This window comes from Lichenostomus cassidix, chromosome 3 (genome assembly GCF_008360975.1).
Source record: "Lichenostomus cassidix isolate B80296 chromosome 3, HeHo_3.0, whole genome shotgun sequence".
Lineage (NCBI taxonomy): Eukaryota > Metazoa > Chordata > Aves > Passeriformes > Meliphagidae > Lichenostomus > Lichenostomus cassidix.
This window is the reverse complement of record NC_139483.1, coordinates 71,527,192-71,545,445: the sequence shown is the minus strand read 5'-3', so window position 1 is coordinate 71,545,445 and position 18,254 is coordinate 71,527,192. Positions and strand designations below refer to the sequence as shown.

The window sequence follows — 18,254 nt, the reverse complement described above, 5'->3', positions numbered from 1 at the left end:
AAACTGAGGAGCTTGCTATGGTTAAGCTATTGGAATTCATACACTGTTTTTTTAAAGCAGGATATACAGATTCTTCATCAAGCTAACTTTAAATGTCTTACACAGCAGGTAGATCTCAGGGGGAAATACAAGAAAATGTCTCACATATCAAACACACCGTGAAGAGTAAATTATCTGGTATGGGAACAGGTAAGGAGATTGTTACTTTCTCACTTTACACAGTACATAGCAGCACAAAACAGGTGAGAGGAGAGCTGCTGTGCTGATTGCTTGCACAGTCCCTCTCCAACGCTCATTAATTTCCATTTTTCACACTCTGTTTACTTATCTTGCATACATTAGTGCTAATGACTGTTCAAAAGTGTCAGATGCCACACTATGAGCTTAATTTTCTTTAACATTTTAATCATATTAGCATTCTTCTGTACAATTAGTAGTTATATCTGTTCAAATCATTACATCCTTCATGCATTTAGCCTCCTTAAAAGTGCTTTTCATTTCACCACCCTGCCCTGTTTTAAGAGCAGCCTGTGATAGACATTCTTTGTAAAGTTAAAGGTTAGTGACTCAAAACAATTGGCCATTTCTGGAGGTTGCAAAGTGCTTTGCCCAGGCCAGGTTTGCATCCCCCCTCCACCAACCAAAGGACAGGAGAGTTTTGTGTGTGTGGTGGCAAAACCTCTAATCCCCATAAGGCAAACAGCAAACAATACCAACCTTTGCCTGAAAAGCAGTGTTGTGTACATATTTATCAGTATATATACTAGCCTATATAATTTACCACTTGAAGTAATAACATTTTAGAACAGAGTATCTCTATATTGTTTTAAGTAACAAAAATAACTGAGGCTGAAGTAAAACCACATATAACAATAAAAAAGTTAGTTCCCTACTTTAAGACTGAAAGCTAATAAATACTATCTACATAAAATAATTCTATAACTAACACTGCAATCCCAGTCAAAATATATTAGTAGCTTTCCTAGAAAAAGACAACCATTTGATCTGACTGTAAAGAACTGAACCACACACCATGGTACAGTGCCAAGGCAAATATCATGTTTGGAGCATTATGTAACACATGCACACTACAGGGTTATCACCAGGATATCAATTTTCAGTGGTTGCAAGATGGCAATACTGAATTATGAATTAAAATCAGAATAAAAGGAGTGAAGAATCTTTGACTCCTTCACTCTGAACAAACTTTTAATTAGAATCAGTGTGACACATACTTTTAAAACTTTAGTTGCGCTTGATTTTCTCATTCTGCACTTTGAAAACTCACATAAATCGTGCTATACTGTATATAAAAGGAATGTAAACAACATAAGGTATAAATAGCAATACAAAATACAGAATCAGAGAGGATGAAGAAGACCTCTAAGATCATCAAGTCAACCTTTGACCTAATACCACCATGCACACTAAAGCATATCATGAAGTGCCACATCCAATTCTTTTTTCCACAATTCCAGGGATGGTGACACCACCACTTCTCTGGGCAGCCTGTTCCAATGCTTGACAACCTTTTTGGTGAAGAAATTTTTCTGCCTCACAAACCTGAACCTCCCAAGGTGCAACTTGTGGCCTTTTTCCCTTGTCCTATCACAGGTTGCCTGGAGTAAGGCCAACTTTCATGTAGCCACAACCTCCTTTCAGGTTGTTGTAGAGAGGAATAATGCCCTGCCAAGCCTCCTTTTCTCCATACTAAACAGCTCCAGCTCCCTCAGCTGCTCCTTATAGGACTTATGCTCCAGACCCTTCACCAAGTCTGTTGCCCTTCTGTGGAGTCACTCCAACACCTCAATGTCTTTCCTGCAATGAGGGGCCCAAAACTGAACACAGGATCCGAGGTGTGTCCTCACCACAGGGTACCATATATGAATATAGGGTTATGATCACTGCCCTGGTCCTGCTGGCCACACTATTGCTGATACAGGCCAGGATACCTTCTTGGCCACCTGGGCACACTGCAGGCTCGTACTCATATTGAAAAGCAAAGCTGGTGATCATATCATCACTCATCTTTAGGAATTGGTTTACATATATAAGAATATTTAATTTGCAAATTCCAGTCTAAACGTCTCAAGTTATTCAACAAAAGTATCTCCTTCTGTTAATTTTATGTTTGGATATCAGCTATTTTTGAGCTCCAAATAAGGAATAGCCAATTCTGTTGTCAAAGAAATTTTACATGGAATGGAAACAGAGGGGCTACCAGTGTTGTCTGTAACACTGGTCTTATCTCTACTAATCCCAGTGACCATTTGCTAGAGGGAAACCTACTGAGTCTGTTTTCTATAATATCAGACAATCTTTCTGGTAATATCTCTAGAAATGGACTGATTACTTATAACTCTTGGCATAGCCCTTTCATTCTTGAGATCAACCTATAACACACTCCATGCTCTATTTGTTCTTTGAGGAGGCATCATTTGAGATAAAACAGTTCCATCATACTTGTTTAATCTGTGTGCTGCTAGTACAGAAGGTAAGAGGGCTGGCTAATGCTGTCTGGTGCAGAGAAATAGCTCTAGAAAGCAAGGCAACTGTGTGACCATTTGAGACAGGCCACTTGACAGCAGCTGGACGTGGCAGGGTTCAGTCTGAGATTAAAACATTGTACATGACCACAGAGAGATCTGCACATCTGCAGGAGGAGCCTGAGCACCCTGCACAGCCAGGGGGAATCAGGCAGCACAGCCTGTGCAGTGTTTCTGCTCTCTCCCCTGTCTCCTCATGGATGAACTCAGGCACCCTCTTGGCTCCACTGCCTGAAGTGCACTGAACTCCACCAACTACGACAGCAGCTCAGACACACCACATATTTGGAGTTACCATATGCAGCCTCCTAAAACCCTTGTGCTATAATTTTAACCAGAAAAGCACTGCATGTTTCAAATTTAGACTAATGAGCCAGAATTATCCTGGAAAGAATAAATGACAAATTAGACCCTCAAATAACTTTCCATTGCAACAAATTTCTATTGTAACTGACTCAGGTGGCATTTTCCCAACACTCCCAGATGGCACATATCACTAATAGCTCTTAATTATCACTCAATATTCCAAGTAAATTGGAACTTAAATTATCTGTCTTCACACTAATCTCTCCTTATTCTGATACTCATACATTAAAATTAATCAGATCATCCCACGTTTTAAATGCTGAACATAACAGAACTAAAGAACCTCATAGTAAAAATAGGAATGGAGACTTACTTTACATCCTTTCTGTTGACAATGGCAACATAATCAGGGAACATTATTTATCACAAACTCACGTCAGACTTATTAGAAACCCCAAATGTAATTATGCAACCCTCAAATTACATTCCTAGAGCCCTTCCTTTACGATGGATAAAAAGATGCAATAAATTCACGGAGTCTTGCATCACCAGACCCACCACAGGTCATAGTGCTACTTGAAAGTATGATAACAAATAGTTTTTCTCCAAGTGACAAAGTTGATAAGAACATACTCTAACTGAAATGTTCCCAAACTATTGTCAGACAAATAATGGGATTAATGCCTAGTTAATCTCAATTTTCCCCTAAGAAGAAAAAGGATAATAGATCTTAAATGATTTTTTTCTTATCTATACAAATTTCCACAGTTATTGGTTTATTTTTTAGTTTAAGAGCAAAATTATAGACTTTTTTGTGTTTGATAAAATGAGTTGACTGTGAAATCCCAAAATTATCTGAGATTCTTGAGTCTAAATTCAGTCATAGGGAAAAAGAGATTTCCACTTATACCAGAAGTAAATATGAACTTTATGAGGAATTTCACTCCTTCCCCCTCAAAATCTCAAAAGAAAATGCTTTGTAGAGTACTAACACTCTTTCAGCCTCTACCATTACACACTGTATATACTTTATATTACAGAACAGAAAACTGAATTAAAGGAAATCTAGATTACGGATTTAACTGGTGAACTCCCACACTTATATCAGCCTCTTTACAGCCACAATAAATGTTGACATTTCTCCTTCAGAAAAAGCCAGAAACTCATAAAGCCATTTAACAAATCTGTGTTCAAGAGTAATTAATTAACCCTCATTCATTTCCTCCAACTAACTCCTGTTCTGATGCCTGAAGCTAATTTCATACATATATTTCATAAGAGCAAATGCAAGCTTGAAACACATAGATATTGATTTTTCTTATTTACTATTAACTGTTATTCTGGTAATCAAAACAATGACTAACAGACATAGAGAAATAAATGCTTAAAACTATCACATTTTCTAGCTTCCTAAAATATGCATGATTTAAGAATTTATATTTTTTTAAAGAAAAAGTGAATTATATTACCTTACATAAATATGTATATGTACTACACAAGTAAATTATACATTAAAAGTATTATATTAGTATCTAATCTGTATGGCATTTTATACGATCATCTGTTGACATACGCAAGAAGAGAAAAGGAAAGGACTAAAGGAGGAAATAAAAAAAAAACTTAGAAATTTCATACAAATGGAGAGAATCCACCTTTCAGGTCAAGAAGAGAGCTGCACCTCAGGCAAATGCCTGGAAGTCGAAGGAATTTGTGTATTTATTTTTAATTCTCAGTCTTCAAAATGGTCAGAAGAGAAAAAGGGATAAAAGTCTTTGAGCGACCATAAATCAGCTGCATTTATGTGCAGTAAAAGGCATGGCCACAAGGTGGCTCCCAATACTCAGGATTGAAAATTTACTCGCACATGAAATAAAAATCTCGATTACCTTTGTTTTCTTAACATGGTAACTGATATGTTTCACCTCCCTTATTCTCCGAAACATTTGCTTCCACACTAGGAAAATATTTTGAAGATACTTTAGATTCTAACGGAGAGGCTTCCAGGCTTAATCTATAACAAGCATCGTTTTCCTGTAGTCACTTCTTTCCAAAATTGAATCCCTTTTGATAGTTGTAAATCATATATACCTAACTGAAATTACTTATATACTGCTTTACTGCTTTTGATTAAATTAGCTCTCAACTATTTACCAGTAGTAGTTCTGTTTCATGATGAAAATTATGAAGCTTCTACCTAGAATATGAATTTGCACATGGTCAGAATCTTATAGATCTTTCTAATATCCCCTCACTATATTTTTTGTTGTTAACTATCACTTTATTTTTCCTTTTATAGGCTTTTAAATAGTTGTGGGTTTTTCTAGCCATCTTTCACCTTTTTCCGTAATTATTTTTGTAACAAAAATATCTGTTTTCATTCAATATCTGTTTTCCCCACAAGTGTGAAAATGTGAAATTTAAAGAAATATGAACAGGTTAGGAAAAAAAAATAAATAGGGTTATGACTGTCAGCTTGGTAAATTTGACAGTACTCAGTAAATATGTGATGCTGAATCAATGAACTGTAGACCTGTACAGAACTCTGAAAAGCACAGGAGTCTCCTAGGACACTCATCTTGGATATTTTCCTTAGACAAGATATCTTGGTGGTTACTTCAAGAAATATGCCCCCTAAGAGGAACAAAATCTAAGAGAACACCTGAAAATAATACTGCAGCTGTTTTGTAACTGCAGGCCAATGGAGGAAGAAACTGAGTATGTTTTCAATGTCACAAGGCAGTACAAACACATTTTAACTAAGCTATAACTATCAAATAAAAGCCCAGAAAATAATTTCTGAGTGTAAGGGATCATTAAAAGAATTATAAGCAATAGTGGTGTATCTACATAAGTGTTTTAAATCCCTGAATCACTGGGACAAATTCACATTTTCTTTTTCCTTTCAGTTCCAAAAGCTTGCAGAAAATCCACATCTGCAAAAAGTTAAACACTGTGCTGTGTTTTCTCTATGAAACACTATTTTGTGCTGTATTAAGTTGTGTCCTTAGGGCTTACTCCAAAGCCAACAGTCTATTTTCCATTAGTTTTAGTATGTTTTCCAATGAGATCCTTCAACTGTAAACCAGCTAGGACTCTGTTCAATTATTCAGCAATACTACAGTTTAAATGAAAGCAGGAAAATACAATATTAATAGTTTCAAACACTTCAGATTTCTGATTGTTGTCCTTGATAAACATACAGAGCACAATACTTGGAAAAAGTGATAACTAGAATCAAAGACTCTGCACCAGAATTCTATTTTTGATTACAAAATTCATGCATATCAAAGTCAGAGGTACCCTCACAGAAAGAAAATGTACAGCATTTTCCATCCTTGATGCAATGGCTTTTGATTCCTCAGCATCTATTATTATTATTGTTATTATAATTACAAAGAATTTTGAAAGGCTTTTGCAATGCTTTTGATACTCTAAATTCAAGAACCTCAGGGTTTGCCATCCTGTACTAGGTTTTTAGCATTTTGTCAACAGTTCCCAATATTTTAGAACTTCCAAATTTATAAGTCACAGTTTTTGTCTACTTGGAAGAAGAAGAAAGACAGAGAGGAATCCCTAGCACATTAATTACTCATTAGAGGTCATAGCCTTAAACACAGCAACAGTGACAGTTTTGCAACATGGCAAATTCATATTTCATCTCAGAGTCTTAGCACTCATAGATCATACAACATCCCCTAGAGAAAAGGACAGATCCTCCAGAGCAGTTAGCAGAAGTCAACATGGGCTCTTAAAGAACATTGGTCAAGATCCTTACTCAAATAGGTAACATTTTTATGTATTTACAGAAGATCTTACATTCCCTTATTTTGAAAAAACCCCACTATAAGTGAAAACTGAGCAGCAAACAGCAAACATTGCCCCTCAAAGAACCAAGATGCTGCAAGCTTTTCTGGTCACAAGGACTTTGCTGGTGTGTAGGGCTGGACTATTTCAGGTCTTGCTGAGTTCAGGCAATCAGCAGCTGTGCACATAACATCTTTCCCCAGGTAACAACTATTGTGTCACCTCTATTTATTTTTCGTCTCTGAAGATATTTTTTTATTGTCTTAATTTTTTTTAATTTATTTTTGCTATGCAAATGTCATTTTGGTTTTAGTCCTGTATCTACTGGGAAACACGGATTATTTGCTAATTTTTTTTTTCCAGAACCCTTGCTAAGCTCCATGAATATCTTCCCATGTTTAAGGAATTTGTTTGCTTATGTTCACATCCATTTCAGTGACTCACATTTTCATAATTTCTGCCGTCTGTCACTGAAAAGACTCACCAGACGAGTTGTGCAAAAAATTTTGAAATCCCTTAGGTAGTTTTCTTCCAGAGGTGGAAAACCACCACAATACAGCAAAACTTACATATGAATAAGTATTTTCAGTAATGCTTCAAATATGTTTCAATGTTCTAACATTTCTCAAGTACCAGAAGTTTAAAAATTTTTCATTTTTTAGTTTTGCTGGCTAAAACAAAGTCTTTAACTACTTGCACTGCTATTGTCCAGAGATGAAGGTCTGACAGGTGGAATGCAGATGGGGAACATTAATTTTTCTAAGAATTCATAGTTAAGAACTGAAATTCATAATCCTCCTAATACTGCTGTCTTCCTATTTGCACTATTCCAGCACCTTCTCACAAACTATATACTTCCAAATCTGCCTGCCATATTTTTAGCAATTTTATTTTCAATTCAAAATACACAGTGAGCTTAATTTTGTTAACTACCAGTTTTTATTATAGTTCATGCCCAGCTTGTGTATACTCTACACTTGTCAAAAACATGATGCTGTCTGGTTTCCACTAGCATAATACATAATTTCTAGTTCTAGTGTTTTACTCAAATGAGCCAAAAACTACTAACATGGCACGTGTAGAAAGATGTATCCAAATGCATATTTATGTGATGTTCATTCAAAAAATCTCAGTTGTGGGATCAAAATACAATTTTTCAGATTTTTATGGGTTTTTTGGGCAATGCTCTATAATCTGTTTCTGTTGGTTTTGATGCAATAATAAAACAGCTTCTGCAATAATTGAGCTGTTCAAAAGAGATTTGGCAAATTTAGTTAAAATTATAACTTTACTTTGATAAAGGTAGCATACAATGGTATCTGTACATTCTAAAGTGTAGCAGTTTGTGGCTTTATACAATAAAATGTTTTCCTCCAAGACAATGGTTCCCAACAAGAAAGGATTCTTCTGATTCTTTGACTTTTGAAATTCCAGTTCAAAGTATCTTAAGACGAGTTCAAAACAACCAAGATAAAAGAAGGTAAAACTAATCTTGCAAATACCAAGGCTCCCATAAAAGATATAAAGGATATGCCAAAACCAGAGACTGGCTATACATGTAACACAACTTACTCTAGAAAAAGAAATATATGGCAATAAATATTTGGCAGTTCTCTAAAAAAGTCTCCACAGCTTTCCAGAACTATGCTTAATTACTTTTAAACTTATTTTGTTTTCTCCATAGCATCTCTGACTCTCAATATGTGGAATTAATGGAATGTGGATCCAATTGAAATCACTCCCTCTTTATGTTTGCTGCTAATTACTCTTTCATTTAAAAGTCTTCAAAGTGTGTGCTTATTTTACTCATTATTTCCCAATTTGTTTTAATTAGATGCCATTGCCAGCTTCAGTCCAAAAACACTTCTGTCCAGTTCTGATCATCTCTACATCTTGTGCAAATAAACTAAAGGAATAGTTAAAAAGCCCAACCAAATCTGCCTAAATGGTGGTATTTGGGGGAGTTGGAAATGGAAAGTGGTTGACAACTGAAATATACATACCATCAAACCATAATGGAACTAATATTTGAAAAGCTTTTTTATTTTAAAAATGAATGAAATCAAGAATATGAACTGAAATTAATATTTTTCTCCATTTTTTAAGAAAATAATTTTTCTAAATGAAAAACTCAATCGAGCATCTAAATATACCTTGGTGAATCTATTTACTTTTGCTTATTCTAATCAGGTTTTTAAAGAGACAGTGTGAGATAGTTTCCAATATTGCAGTGATGTTCTCTGTCAACTTAGGTGTTTATGAAAATGTATTTTTCAATTATAATGGTTCAAACCCTTAAATTTGTTTAAAAATCACAGTTTAAAGATATCCTATGCATTTACTGTTTTACAATATAAAAAAAAATTACATGAATCCTCAAGGAGCAAAAGGGACACAGTCAGTTAACAGTGATACTCTGAAGGAAAAACATCAAGCAAGAAGAAAGCACATATATTTATTCTACAGGATAACTGTGAACTACACGTTTTGTTCTGAATTTTATTCCAGTAAAGACAACTACAAAGGGTGTTCTCTGATGGCCTGAATCTTTAAAGCAATCACCAACCACTTAAAAAAACCAACACACTACATCCTTCATTTACAACCCTGAAGAATAGTGCTTTGTGATGAAGCTTTATAAGTCAAGTGTGATGGTAGAGGAAAAACTAAAATCAAATAAAATTCACTGGACCTTGCAAAATTTACTTTCTTTATTTACTGTAGAAGAAATCAAACACATTTTCTAAAAGAATGTCAATCACAGAGCAGCCTCAAGCCTGTTAGAGGACAATATAATTACCATGAAATACAAAGTACAACTGATCAACAAGCGGCATTGACTATCAGTGTAGAATGCAGAAACCCTTGAAATTGTTATTAACTTTTCAATCATTAGTCTTCATTACTAATAGTTACTGTAGCTACATTATTTCCTGACAAATGAATTCCCAAGTAGATAGGATCTCTTTAAACACTATTTTCTAGTCAGGATATGATTTCCATACAAAGGTACTAAAACTGCATGTGATCAGAACCATTTGTCAGTATGGTTTGGTGGTTTGGTGCATCTTATAGAGAAAAGGTGCCTGAAAAATGTTGTTGTCTACAGTCTCACTGAGTACATATTCCATAAGGTTACACACTTTAAACTAGAACTAACTGGGACATTTTGGAAAAGGAAGCAAGACCTAGGGGTCAGTAATAAATTAAGCTGAAGCTGCTTTCTTTTTTTTTTTTTTTTGTACCCTGGAACAATTCCTAGGAATTGAAAGCAGCTGAAAACAGGCTGAAGCAACCAAGCTCTTTGGGGGAGGGCTGAAAAGGGGCCAGGGCAGAGAGCACTTATGCTGACTTTAATATTATCTATAATTTCTTTTGCTGAAGTGCTCACCACTAACCAGATATTGCCAGCCTTTGAACCTGTTAAATGACAGAACAAAATGAAGAAAAGGAAGCTTTATTCTCTCAAGATACCTCACATATTTTTAATATACACCTGAATTTTATTACACATGGTGAAAACAAGCACTGGCAAAAATGAAAAGTGGGTAGTAGGCTGTGCTACTGAAGTAGAAAGACTGTAGTCCTGGTTCCCAAACTTGTGAATATGAAAAAATCATCCTGTTTTTGTTTTTTCTTTTCCCTCTCAAATGTCATAGGAATTTCCAATTTGTTTCTTTACTATTCGGATAGCTATTCAATATCCAAATATGCTTCATACAATGAATGAGGTTTCCAGTTGAAATCCTCTTATCCAGGGAAGCTATCGATTACTAACCACTGGGAAAAGACAGAGCAAACTTTTTCTTTTTGATCTGGATTACATCTTAAAACATCCTAGCAGCTAACTGAAGGAGATTTTTCACAGTCAAAGGAAAAGAGAATGTTGCATGGCTTTTCTCTCTCAGTGCCCAGAATAAAGTTACAATATCAGGAAGGACAAAGAAATCACAAATGCTTATGTAAGAATAAGAAATAGCTAAGAACGCATAGGAAAATAGTAAGAAGTGTTATACCTTAAAGATATAATTGACATTCACTTTTTAAAATAAGTTAGTTTTACAGTAATATCAACATTTAGGCTGATTTTAAAGGAAAAAAAGTACCATATTCTGCTACTGACTGTGCAAACCCCTGTGACTGCAGCATCAACCAAATAACTTGTTAGAACTACTTATTACAGTAAGCAGTGTCATAGCCTGACATCAAGGAACCTCTGTTGGCCTAATATTCTTCCCATATCCCACAGAGAAAGAAGTTTCAGCCTATTTTAATCAGGCATTTAAAAGAAGTCTTAGATTTAAAGAGAATTATCTATTAAAGACATTCTTTTAAACCATGTAACTTTGAATTTCAGTTTCTATATTTTGAAGGACTAATAAAGAAGACATTTAAGCAAATTTATTTACCTTAAGGTCTGAATTTACAGAATGCAAATACTGCACTACCTTGCAGAAGACTGTGGTAGACTTTATTTAAGGAGAGAAGTTTAATCATGTTATAAATATCACAACAGTTTCAAATGATCTTACTAAGCGCATTTAGTATTTAGTAGGAAATTTTGTCAACAATGAAAGGGGATGCTATAGGCAACACATTATCCCAGAGTTTATCAGAGCATTTCCATGGAGGATTAGTAAGAAAAAGTACTAAATCTTATATTTGCAGTGGCTAAAGCCATTACTGATTTTAACCTGAATAACTCTGAAATAGCTGAAAAGTTCGGTACAAAAGCATAAAATGTGTTTTAGTAGTTCCCTGAAGAAAAACATCAGCACCCCTGTCAGCTGTATTTGCATCCTCAGAGATCATTCTAGAAAAAGGTTTGCTAACCCACTTTTCTTCTAGGAGATCCATTACTAATGCAGTGCAGCTTCTGGAAGTACAACAAATATTCATGAGGTGGCTTTCCAGTGATAAACAGGATGAAACTAAGCATTGTTGCATATCAAGTTGACACTCATGATAGATAAAACAGAATATATGACCAAGCCCATAGATTTGTCAGGGGGGAAAGTCCATTTTATTTTTTCACAGAAGAATGTTACTTGTTACCTCAGTGCTGTAACTATCAGAGCCTGAGAGACAAGACAAGTCTGAAATCCTTGGATAAGAGAGTGATTTTCACAAATATGGTTGGTAACAGAATTCAATCTATACCATGTATTTTATACCTTCTGATTTATAATGAAAACACTAGAAAATTCTAGTAGACTGTAAACAGTACACAGGAGTACAAAGAGCAAACTAAAAATAGGACTACAAACTTAAAGCCGTGCAAATGCAATTTCTAGAATGACACATAAAAAGTAACTATCATAGTAATAGAAATATACATCAAACTTCAAGTGGTTTTCCTTTTTAAAGGTCAGGAAAAGCAAAAGCAAAAAGAAATTGTTTATTGTTTCTTTTTATTTTCTATTTTCTTCCTGTTTATTGTTTCTGTGTCAACTTTTTATTTCAGTTTACAATGGTTAACACTTAACTTTAATATCTAGGAATACTGCTAAAGAACCTGAAGGCAATATTTTTCTATTGTTCACAATATATCCCTCTGTAAATAGGCCTCCCCAGAATCTAAGTGTCCATCTGTATAACAATGCTGAATTCCACAGCTCAGGATTGATTAAAACAGTGGAATCACTCTATACAGAACACATTTTTCTTTAACCCATCAATTGTAAAGACCATATCTTATCACGAATTTTGTCTCCGACCTTCAAGCAGGATTGCTGAATAAAATATCCCATGGAAGAAATACAGAGAGCTTCATTCCCTTCTCTGAGAGATAATTAGCAAATATTTTTCAAAAGTAAAAAAATATAGTAATTATAAAACAAATAGGGAACTTCAATATATGTGTGACATTTATTATAGCCTAATGTATTTGAATACATATTCTCATTTTATTTTTATAGTTTTTTTAATGGCATATCAAATATTAGATATGTTATTAGTAAAACAAAAATAAAATTAGGATTGCTCTGAAATAATTAAATGTCACGCAAATGATTACACATTAAATATTTGAAGAATGCTCTCTAAAAATTAATTTCTAATAGTTTAAAAATGTTTGACAGATAATTAAGAAGATTAGTAATTGCTTTCATATTTTTAAGGCCAGTAATGAATACAATGCTTTTAACTATTCTATTTTTTTTTCAGTTCTCGCTGTGAAGTAGCCTTCACTTCCACTGGCTTTCTCTAGACTAGAACATGCATGACTGGGGTATCACTTATTCTTCTAAGTCATATACTGGATTTCAGATTATTCTAAATATGTTATTCATCCATTACAGCGAAAACTGCATACAGAATACGAAATAAGGACTGTATTACATTATCAAGATTATTCTCTGTCAGGTATTGCTAAATTTCATGTCAAATGAAATGGCAAGACTGAATGGCCTATAGTCTGATGAATTTGGGAATGGTGCCAATAAACATCCATTTATACAAGATAGCTCTTGTCAGACAAACATGATATTATCATTATGAAGCTTAGATGAATCACTCTGCATCATACAGCAGTGATATAATACAGTTAGGCTTCTGTCAGAAATTTCATTTATATGGTGTGGCATTAGGAATTAAGTACTATATGAAATGAATTTCATTTATTAAAGAGATTAAAATCAGGCACTGATGATCAAAGAAAATAATTGTAAATAGAAGCTTTCACATGACAGAATGTCAGTGAGGTTCTTCAGAGATCCAGTTTGACCTATGGATATTTAATATTTGCACCACTGATCAAAAATTTAAAGTATGATGATGCTGATTAAAGGTACAGTTTGGAAATCAGAAGCACTCTGAATGAATGGTAAATCTTTGCAAGAACAGATCAGTTCCACACCACCCTCTGGCTCACTGACAAGTGAGCTTTGAGATACCAGGGAACAAAGAAACCAGGTTGTGTTTGGAGAATGGATTTTAAAAAGAACCCAGAAAATTTCTTGTAAGTCATGTGTTTTATACTCAATTATATGTTAATACTCAATTTATTGCATAAGGTGTATTTGATTTATAGCATAAGGTGTAAGAACTGCTGTGCCAGGTCAGACACGCTGTCAAGAGCAATAGTTTCTCTCAACAGCAAATGCCTAAGGAAGAGGAGACTATAAATGCTCTTCCCAGTATGTTCTCTTGCCACTGTAAGTTTGCCATTGAAAGTCTTACTGAGTATCTTGATCTACCTCTAACAACAATAATTCACTATTTAAATGAATACAAACTTTCTCAGGGAAAAAATTTAGATCAGTGAAGGGAATTGGTGTAAGATCCTGGGTTTAGAGCACTAGGTAGGCCAATTCAGACATGAAGAATTACACATGTCAAGGCTATAAACATTTCAGAAATTGTTACCAGAGCTCAAACAGAATTTTGTGCCTTGCTCAATTCCCTACATCACATTATAAACATTTCATAACAGCTGGTCCTTCTTGTACACAAAAACGATGAATCCATTAGTGTGTCCCTGCAGTATTTCTACAACTCTGACTTGTTCTACTTAGAACCACAGTTGTCTGCAATAACAATGGGGTTTTTTTCTGACAGTTGTAACGGTAGAAAACTGTACAGTTGAAATTCCTGATGACAGTCACTTAAGCCTATACATGCAGGCTCTGCCTGTACACTACTATGGGGTCACTACACTATGTGGTAGTGAAATTCTTACCTTAGCAGTAAACCTCTCCAGCATTAGAACTACCACTGAAGGAGAAAACTTTTACATTTTCAGGCTCCCTGAATGTAGATGTGTATCGTACTCGCTTCAGACAGTGTTATTCCAGCCTCTTGTGTTTAATTCCAGGATGGGTTTTCGGCAAGAAAGCAGAAAGTGAAGGAAAATGACCAACTTCTTTATACCTAGCTTGACTTTACTGTGCCTTGTGTTACACTTTGAAATCTTTAGAAATATTAGTGCTGGAAGTTCCTATGACAAAATACATGATTGTAAAGCCCTTTGGTAAGATGCACGTACTGCTCTTATTATAGTTACTTCTGTTAGAAATATTTACTACTAAGAAAGAAAAAGAAAATTTAGACTGAACAGTAATAGTTTTAATAACAATCCACCACATGCTCTAATCACTGAAATCTTTGGCGTACTCATAAGTCTTCATATGTAAGAGCCTTAATTGCTCAGCAAAATGTTGCTAGCATATTACTCATTTTATGATTATTGATGGCTGTTTATGCACAGTTGCTGCCTTGGCAGAGTATATATCTTATTTGATTAGTATCTTTATTGTGCTAACTGTATATAAATAAAAATATGCCTCAAAGACACATGCTGTGACATAATTATTTCAATACATTATATTCATGTTAGTTTAAATGGCAAGTTTCTGATGAACAGAGAACACATATTCCCTTAATATCTTAAAAACTCCTTTTCTAGACAATAGGTATTAGGTAACAGAGCCAGAATCAACAAAATAATTTTTATTGTAAATAAAACAAATATAATTTAGCTTTGTTTGTTGAATGGATCCTGAAAGAAGACAAATGGGAGTATGTTGGTAAGTTACTGGGGATGTTTTGCTACAGATTCCAGTATGACTAGACCTTCATTCTATTTTTAGCATTGCTATTACTGATTTATTTATATGTGTCAATGAAGGATTCCTTAAGTACACTGCAGTGTCTAATTTGTATAAAATATTATCAATTGTAATAACAATAATATTTTTCTCCAATATCTAGATCATATTTACATCTGCAAGAAGGAAAATAATCTGAATTTACACTCATGCAATATGTGCATATGACATCCTGATCACTGGAAGAATTTAATGAACTCTTCTGTCTCTTGATAACCATTGCAAGACTCATGACAGACACAAGAATGTTATGGGATCTCTGCTTGAGAACACAATTCTCTCTCATTCATTGCTATGTGTCATGGTTTAAAATGGTGCTCCCCAATTTACTGCTCCCATTGAGTCTCCAAACCATGCACTTCTTGCTTGCTTCTCCCCCTCCCACAGCCTCCCCCCGTCTCCTGCCCCCGGGCTGGAGATGAGAATTGAAGGCACAAAAGGTGAAAATCACAGATTGAGACAAGAACATTTTACTGGAAACAGCAATGAGAGAAGAAAACAAACAGTAACAGCAAAAATACTAAAGACAGAGGGTACAAGGAAGAGGGGAACAATTCACGTGTGATGGCTGGAACCGGGTATTACCTGACTGCTCCCTTGGCTGCACCTACACAGCCAGAAGGAACACCTTCTTCCTTGAAGAGACTCCCTTCCCCCTGCCCCCAGCAATGACGTGAGTTGGTATAAAATAAACTCCCAGGCCCCTCTTGGATACTGAAAAAATTAACCCTGTCCTGGTCAGAACCAAGACACTATGGTCTTCATACCTCCTCCTTCTAATATGGTTATTAATTTAGTCTTTTATAAAGAGTCACACTTCTTGGTCTTGCTTTCCCCGACAGTCATTAACAGCTTGGTTTGTAATTGCATTTTGCCTCATCTTCCACACTCTTCCTAGGTAATAATTCTTAAAAATTTTTAAAATTATATTGGGGAAGATTCCATAATTTCTCACATTACATTTTTATACTTCAAGTTTCTCTGTAAGAACACTTGGCAGTGTGTATCATTAGTACTGATCTTGTCTACAGCTTTCCCTGAAAAAGGATGATGCTCACATTTGCATATTAAAAGAGTAGTATTGCCACATAAGAATTCAAATTCCCTTGGGAGTTTGCTTAGAATAACAAGTACACCTCACATGAATCTATATAGTGACACTGTTTTACTTGCATTTTTTTATGAATAGCGTGTAAAGCTTAAAACTTAAGTGTTCATCTTCATCTACCTCTCTCTTTCCCAGTTTCTCCCTCACTTCCTAATCATGATGCCAAGCCATAATTGCTTTCAGTGAAGGTGAACACCTTCCTATTCAAGCCATTTCTTCAGTGTAAAAGCAGAGAGATTTGTCTGCTTCATGGAAGCTTCCCAGCAGATTCTACTATGTAATTCTCTAAATAAGCCAAAGACTGCTCTCCCAAAGACCACAATCCTAAGTCTCACTGTTTACCATCACACCCTTCCCCTGAATACTGAGCTCAATCACTACAGTGAAATTTGCCATTCATGGAAATGGTTGTCACCAATTCTTGAGCAGCAAAGTTGGGGCCTGGCTGGACCCAAAAGTGGTCTCTAGGTGTAGCCTATGAACCTCATGGGCTGCCTGAATAATGCCACTATTCCAGATAATGGTTGAATATGAAGTGGGGAGACTTCTGCCAGCATCTACTAGTAAATCACAACCTCTACCTCCACCTGGACAGACAGTCCAAACAGATCTCAGCCAGAACCTCCCTGTCACTTCCTTCCTGCTCCAACCTTGAACCAGACAGGAGCTGCACTTGTCCAGTTTCACTGTGGAGCTCTGCACAGTCAAAGATCAAACTTACAGAGAGCACATCTCCCTCTCCTCCACTTCCTTGTCTGTGCTTTCCAGTATGGTGCATGGATTCATTGCTTCAGAGATGTAATCTACTGCTACATTCACAAGTAGTAAGTATTATAACACATCAAAACATATTACACATATTCCAAAAGGGTTTAGAACTTTTCTCTGTGACACTTTTGTGGTTTCCATCAACACAAGAATATGCATTCTAATTATTTTAATCTAATTTAATTAATGAATGAAAAGTAAAACTAAAGATACAGGAGCCATTTTCACTGATATACACAGTGAGTTGGATTAATACTTCTTTGACAGATATGACCTCACAAAATATGCACTGCTGAAATTAGCATAAAATTTTTCTTTATTTCTTTAGCAATAATTTTGACTGTCTAGATAAGCAGTAGTATTTTCAAGAACTTAATTTTTTTCTTGTATGATCATTAAAAAACTAACATTATTTTTAATAAATGAAGAGTTTCAGATTTTGTTCTAACAAATCTAATTTAAAAAAGTTCAGCATTAGTTAGTGTTAAAGTAGAAACATGGGGTCTCCAAGTTCAGGTTTGATGTTATTTTTATAATGCAGCAGATACTAGCACCTACTAGAAAAAGAAAGGCTTTTTAATATGCTATTTTATGAATTTTAAGGACATCAACTTATAAGAGCATAGTTTTAAAATATTTATTATAGCTCTCAGAAGCATCTCAACAAAAATAACATATTTGATCCTGATTTTACATTTCTCTAACGTTTCAGAAATCTGATTCTACCAACTGTAACATTAATAATTTCTAAGACTGAATTCATCTTTTCACATTCTCTTCAGAGGTATATAATAAAGTAATATATTTATTACAAATAACGACAGACACAAGTATCTAAAACCCTCAGAAAATTCTAATTCACAGGGCTCCAAAATACTGAAGAGTTTATCAATATACTTGCCAGTGCAAGAAGGTATCTCATATAAGTATTAAAATTTTTACAGTGAAGAAGCATCTCCTCTATGTTCTTGCAGAGAGAAAAACACCATTATTTTTCAAGGGATGTTAAAAAGACACTGCTAACTCTAATCTTTAGACCTCAGTTGATATCACCAAATGTAAATGCCACACACAACACAGGAGTTGGAACTGTTATGGAAATATTCTTTCAGTAGA

At 34.9% G+C, this 18,254-nt stretch overlaps 1 protein-coding gene across 2 annotated transcripts in view; it reads right to left on the bottom strand.

Moving 5' to 3' along the window:
* ASCC3 (activating signal cointegrator 1 complex subunit 3) overlaps nt 1-18,254 on the bottom strand; it is a 249,666-nt gene that overhangs the window by 107,332 nt on the left and 124,080 nt on the right. The window lies entirely within an intron of this gene.